At 39.0% G+C, this 6981-nt stretch overlaps 2 pseudogenes; both read right to left on the bottom strand.

Moving 5' to 3' along the window:
* Positions 1–370: 370 nt before the first annotated feature.
* LOC118734176 lies at positions 371–3662 on the bottom strand (annotated as a pseudogene).
* On the bottom strand, positions 3647–5003 carry LOC118755924 (annotated as a pseudogene).
* Between the last annotated feature and the right edge of the window lie 1978 nt (positions 5004–6981).

Raw genomic sequence — 6981 nt, forward strand, 5'->3', positions numbered from 1 at the left:
TTTAATGATAAATTAAAAATTCTTGATGAAGGGTGAAATACTGAAAATAAGTTAGTTATCATTTTCAATTTAATGATTTAGTTGATTTTTGTGAAATTTGAGATTTAGGGGATTTAGGAATTATTGAATAATAATTTATTATTCTAAATAAAATAAAAGTAATAGAAAAAATAATAAATAAGCTTAATCAACCAATAGGGGCTATTTGTGGGATTAAAAAATATTAAATATTTTAATAATTTTAGTTTGACATACTAATGTTATATTTTTAACTTATTTTTTCATTAGAAGTGCTAATTTACTATTAAGTGGTTTAAGAGACCAATACTTGCTTTCAGTCATCTAATGACGAATTTACTCTATTTGTAATTCATTTAATAAAGTGATTAATAGGAATACTTTCAATTACAATTGGCATAAAACTGTGATTAGCACCACAAATTTCAGAACATTGTCCAAAAAATAAACCTGGTCGATTTATTAAAAAATTAGTTTGGTTTAGACGACCAGGAGTTCCATCAACTTTTACCTAAAGAAGGAATTGTTCAAGAGTGAATTACCGCAGTTACTAAGATTCGAATTTGAGAATTTATAGGTAAAATTACTCGGTTATCTACATCTAATAATCGAAACCCATCTTTAGTTAATTCATTTGTTGGAATTATATAAGAATCAAATTCTACATTTGTAAAATCTGAATATTCAATATCATTGATGTCCAATAGTTTTTAAAGTTACTGAGGGTTCATTAATTGCATCTAGTAAATATAATAATCGTAAAGAAGGAAATGCAATAAATAAAAGAACAATAGCTGGTAGAATTGTTCAAATTATTTCAATAGTTTGGCCATGTAATAAATTTCGGTTTGTATAATTATTAAAAAATAATATAAATATTAAATAACCAACTAAGGTAGTAATTATTACTAAAATTATAAGTGTATGATCATTAAAGAATTGTCGCGTACACGTGTCGCGCCTTGTCAGGCCACCATCGTGGTTGCCCTAGCTAGCTCAGTCATTAGGTGGTCGTGATCCTTAACCCTTGCCATAATGGTGCCGGGCGGACGTGGCGGCTCGTTCACTGGCATATCTCAGCCACAGGAAGCCCACCCATCCATGGACCGCCTGATAGTCATCTTTGCCTCCCCTTCTTAAGGGATTAAGTCCACATTTTAAATTCTTTTACAAACACAATAAAATTTATTACAAAACATTATATAAACATTATAAGGATTTAAAAACAGGAAAAAAGGAAATCAATAAATTTAAGATCGGTTTCAGACCGCCACAACAAAAAGGAACCAATCAAATTGATCATTGTTAAACACGTCTGTTAAACAATATTGAAAACCTGCCACCCTACCTACAAGAGCTCTTTTCGGATGGTGCGAAGGGTTTCCGGGGGCCGGATATTCCCCGCTCAGAAACTACTAAAATTTACCCTTTTGTTTGGGTTCTTCTTGCCTGGCGGGCACAAAGACAATAAAAAAAAAAAACGAAAGTATAAGTATGTACAAACTTCTTAACAAATTATCTAATACCATGTCCCCACCAAAAAGTTAACCATCTCAAATCGAACTTAACCACATCACTAACTATTGCTGTCCACACTGCGGTTTGAGGTTTATAAAACAGTACAAATGTAAAGAACAGTGTTCGGACCTCCAAAATCGATTCAGGGCTAAATTACTGCAAAAATCGGAGCAAAAACAAATTTTCTGTACTAGATTGAATTTTTTATTTTTGTTTCTGACATTAATTGTTTGACTAAAATATTTTCTATTCATGCAAAATAAGAACGCGGGGCAATGTAAGGATAATATGTTACATATTTAGGTAATTTTTAGCATTTTCTATATAGTAGAACGTATCTAACACTTAATGTTTTAAAAAGCAAACCTTTTCTACTTTATATAAATTTCATTCTACATATATTTTTTAACAAGTTAAGTAAAGTTCTGCATCCGCCAATTTGTACAGCCATAGTTCAAAAAATAACGAAGTTACTTTATTGACGCATTGTTATGAAAGAGTTACTTTTTAACAGTGAGATTTGGCTAACTTTCAATTTTTTTACTTAAACCGGTGGTGAACACTCAAAAAACGGCCCCAAGAGGGGCATAACATGTATGAAAAAAACGTAATAGATTTGAAGTCAAGCGGAGTAGAGGAGTAGATTTCAAATTTTTTCAAAAACCGGAGTAAATCTAATCTGATCTTAGCTGAGTCCAAACACTAGTAGGGAACGAATTCTTTACATTTTAACGCTAATGACCCACAGATGGCGGGAAAACACAGGGTTGTATCAGACTTTCGACGTGGTTTCGAGTTGGTTAGCTTTTAACCATCTCAGTGAAATGGTTAAGTGCTGTCATTTTTATATGGCGAAACTACGCTAAATCAAGTGGGTTAACGGGAGACCCAACTCAATAGCCATAACTACGTGGTTAGCTCCGGTGGGGACATGATATAAGTAACGAAAATGTATGAACATATATATTACACATAATTCAATGTTCAAAAAAAATTAATATTTTTGGGACTATACTTGGGACGCGCATTGTAATATTTATTCCCAATGATTGGGTTATAACATGCCGGTGGTGGTCTTGACTGACCCCTTACACAAACCGGAAAGCTGCTTATTGCTCCTCGATCCGAGCTTTCAAAAATTCCTTTTGGCAAAATATCCCTCACGCAAAAGCTTTTGTACGGAATTCTACTATACTTAAGCCTAGCACTCACCAGCGAACTGTGCCGTGCCCTTTTTGCCTTCACACTGGGGTGATTCACCTTAATCTCCTGGCACACTAGGGACACACAAAAACACACACACACTACCACCTGACAAAGTCTATCTTTTCATCACTTACGTGTCGCTGGGGAGGTTGTTCCACTGTTCTAATGGTTTGGGCCTTATCTGGTCGTCACCGGTCCTGACTAATCCTCCTGCCTTGGTGAGGGTAATCTCGGCTTCTGAAGGTCACGTTCTGCCGGGCGCTTAAAGATGATTGTGGGCTCTACACTCCTCACAATTCTTTTTTTGCACCTCGCGACTTTTTACGATCGTTTAACGTGTTTTTTTTTTTTAATGTTACTGCACTTATACAAAATGCTGCAAAAAAAAAGACAACGGCTCAACTTGCGCGCTCTGTATGGTCGTTGCAATGACGCCGGCGATTATTCTCTTGCGGAACTCAGCCGACCCCCTTTTATAGGCTATTTGCCAGGCCCCCATGGCTTCTAAACACCGTTATTTCCGCTTTCTTCATTGTTCACGATCCGGCCAATCGTGGTATCGCGCACCCTATTGCTATCCCTCTCCTCCAGATTTTCCCCAAACTCTCCAAACTACAACTTTAGTCTGGCAACATCTGCCCATCAAAAGCTTCATAATTTCCCTTTTTGGCACTTCTGCTTTGTTTGACGTTTCTTCATGAGAACTAAAATAAAATAGCGCTGGGTAAGTAAATAAAACATGGTATTTCGATTTTAATGATTTATTATCGGCATTAACACTTTCAGGCGGCCCAGGGATAGCTACTGTGATATATAGGCAAACGCCCAACGTGGGGAACACCCATACCCTGACAGAATGTAAGTTGTTCTATAAGAGGAGAGGCACTATTTTGAAGTCCAAGAGCAGCTCATGTTGTCATTTATTTATAAATATTCTAATAAAAGTAAAATACTTTTTATATGAAGCTTAAATCCATTGCACTAATCTGCCATATTAGAAATTTGTTAAAATAGGCAATTCAGAATATCTATGTTCTGCTGGGGGTGTATTTTGTAATCATTCAATTGAATAATTTAATTGTATTGGATAAATTACTTGTCGTTGTGAAATTAAACTTTCTCAAATAATAAATAAGAAAAATAAAATTCCTAGTAATGAAATAGAAGATCCAGTAGTTGAAATTGCATTTTATGTAGTATAAGCATCTGGATAATCTGAATATCGTCGAGGTATACCTGCTAATCCTAAAAAAATGTTGAGGGAAAAAGGTTAAATTTACACCAATGAATATAATTAAAAATTGACTTTTTAATCATTTTGAATTTAAAATTAATCCTGTAAATAAAGGGTATCAATGAACAAATCCTGCTATAATAGCAAATACAGCTCCTATTGATAATACATAATGAAAATGTGCAACTACATAATAAGTGTCATGGAGAATAATATCAACTGATGAATTAGCTAAAACAACTCCTGTTAAACCCCCAACTGTAAATAGAAAAACAAATCCTAAATTTCATAGTATAGCTGGTGAATAGTTTAATTGAGTTCCATGTAGTGTAGCTAGTCAGCTAAAAATTTTAATTCCTGTTGGTACAGCAATAATTATAGTTGCTGAAGTAAAATAAGCTCGTGTATCAACATCTATTCCTACTGCAAATGTATGATGTGCTCATACAATAAAACCAAGAAGTCCAATTGCTATTATTGCATAAATTATTCCTAATGAACCGAAGGTTTCTTTTTTTCCTGATTCTTGACTAATAATGTGAGAAATCATTCCAAATCCAGGTAAAATTAAAATATAAACTTCTGGATGGCCAAAGAATCAAAATAAGTGTTGGTATAAAATTGGGTCTCCCCCACCAGCTGAATCAAAGAATGATGTATTTAAATTTCGATCCGTTAAAAGTATTGTAATAGCTCCTGCTAATACTGGTAAAGATAGTAATAATAATAATGCAGTTAGTACGACTGCTCATACAAATAAGGGTATTCGATCAAATGTAATTCCAGTTGATCGTATATTAATAACTGTTGTGATAAAATTAACTGCCCCTAAAATAGAAGAAATTCCTGCTAAATGTAAAGAAAAAATAGCTAAATCAACAGAGGCTCCCCCATGAGCAATAACAGATGAGAGAGGAGGGTAAACTGTTCAACCTGTTCCAGCTCCATTTTCTACTATACTACTAACTAGTAATAATGTAAGGGAAGGGGGTAATAACCAGAAACTTATATTATTTATACTATGCATGCTACTCCCGTATTTTGCGAACCACCTGACCCCATCGAAGCATCAGCATGGTTTCCGTAAAGTGCACAGCACAACAACCGCACTTAACGCCATAAACACTTAGATAACACGTGGCCTAAACCGCAGCCGCCCCTATGAGAGAACTATTCTAGTAGCGTTGGACCTGTCAAAGGCGTTTGACACCGTCAGACATAGAAGCCTCCTCTCTCCCACAGAGGCTCAAACGGTGGTCGGCGAATTATCTGAGTGGTCGACACTCGTCAGTAATGTTTAGAGAAATAAAACAGGGGTTCCAGAGGGTGGTGTCCTTTCCCCATTATTCTTCAACTGTTATATTTCCAAGCTCCCACAACCACCAGGACTTCAGAGCAAGATCGAGGAGATAACCGTCCCCAAGGGAATGCATGGTATATTGATATCTGCGGTCCAAGAGACGAAGTTGCACAGCAATTCAACATTGTTGAATTGCGCCGGGTACAACGTGCACCGTCGAGATCGCGAGCGAGATAATGGTGGTGGCTTAGACATCGATCGCAGGGATACCACCCGAGAATGTCAGGCCATTGCTATCCGGCCAGGCGATGTTGAACTCGATATATTTACTGTGTACATACCCCCTGTCACTTGCTGCCCGGCAGAATATCACCCTGATATAGGTGCGGTCCTCAGAGGTGAAACCCGTATGGTGACTCTAATGCGCACCGCGATCTTTGGCACTCAAGCCCGTCAAACGAGCAGATAGACCATTCGACATTCTGCACAATTAACGACGACGCACCCACCAGGATTATGGGCAGCTGATGCAGCTCGCCAGATCTAACAATTGTCAGCGCTGGTCTGATAAACAGCGTATCATGGCGACCTATGCAGACCCTAGCATCAGACCATCTGCCCATAGTCATTGAAAAACCTGTCGCTGCTGCTGTTTGCTTCCGCGGATCACCGGATCTATGTCAACTTTTCCAAAGCTGACTGGAAAGGCAGCGCGAATGTTACTGAAAGCGCCTTCAGTGCACTACCCATACCAACCGACGTCCACATAGGTGAACGTAAATTCCGCAGGGTTGTCACTGCTGCCGCAGCTCGCTTCATCCCAGCAGGATGTATTAAGGATCCACGTCCGAACTTTCCTGCTGAAGCGGCTGTTCTAGCCGATGCGTGACAACCTTCGTCAGAACGATCCCGGAAATCTCCGTATCAGGGATCTCAATTCGGCAACTTGTGAACGTACATAAGCGGAAGAAATGGGAAGAGCATTTGAAGACCTGCAACTTCGCCTCTGGTGTGAGTAAGCTTTGGTCAACCGTGAGGTCGTGGTCCAACCTGACGAAGCGTGACGACAGTCGAAATAGACGTTGGTGAGCACGCTTCGTCGGACCCGGAGCGATGAGCGAGCTATTTTAGCCGGCAGTTCATTTTGCATCCTCCGGTGCATAAAGCCAAACGTCGAGTGACCAGAAAGCTGTACAAAATGCCGAAACCCAGTGCGCCTCTTGTTTTCACCAGCGGTGAGGTAAGGGTAGCCATCGGGAAGGCGAAAGCCTTCAAAGCCATTAGACCCGACGGAATATGCATGTTGATGCTGAAAAATTTGGGTCCTGCGGGAGTAGCGTACCTAACGGAGGTCCTCAACTTGTATATGGCCACTCTCGTCATTCCAGTCATATGGAAGAAGGGGAGAGTGGTCCCACTGCTCAAACCGGGGAAACCAGCCAACATAGGAGTCGTATCGCCCTTGCTACTCCCGTATTTCACGAACCACCTGACCCCAGCGAAGCATCAGCATGGATTCCGTAAAGTGCACAGCACAACAACCGCACTTAACGCCATAAACACTCAGATAACTCGTGGCCTTAACCGAAACCGCGCCTGTGAGAGAACTATTCTAGTAGCGTTGGACCTGTCCAAGGCGTTCGGCACTGTCAGTCATTCAACGCTACTAGAAGACATAGAGGCCTCCTCTCTCCCACAGGGACAC

The sequence above is a fragment of the Rhagoletis pomonella genome, unplaced genomic scaffold, assembly GCF_013731165.1.
Source record: "Rhagoletis pomonella isolate Grant_MI unplaced genomic scaffold, Rhpom_1.0 Rhpom_scaffold_00002, whole genome shotgun sequence".
Taxonomy (NCBI): Eukaryota; Metazoa; Arthropoda; class Insecta; order Diptera; family Tephritidae; genus Rhagoletis; species Rhagoletis pomonella.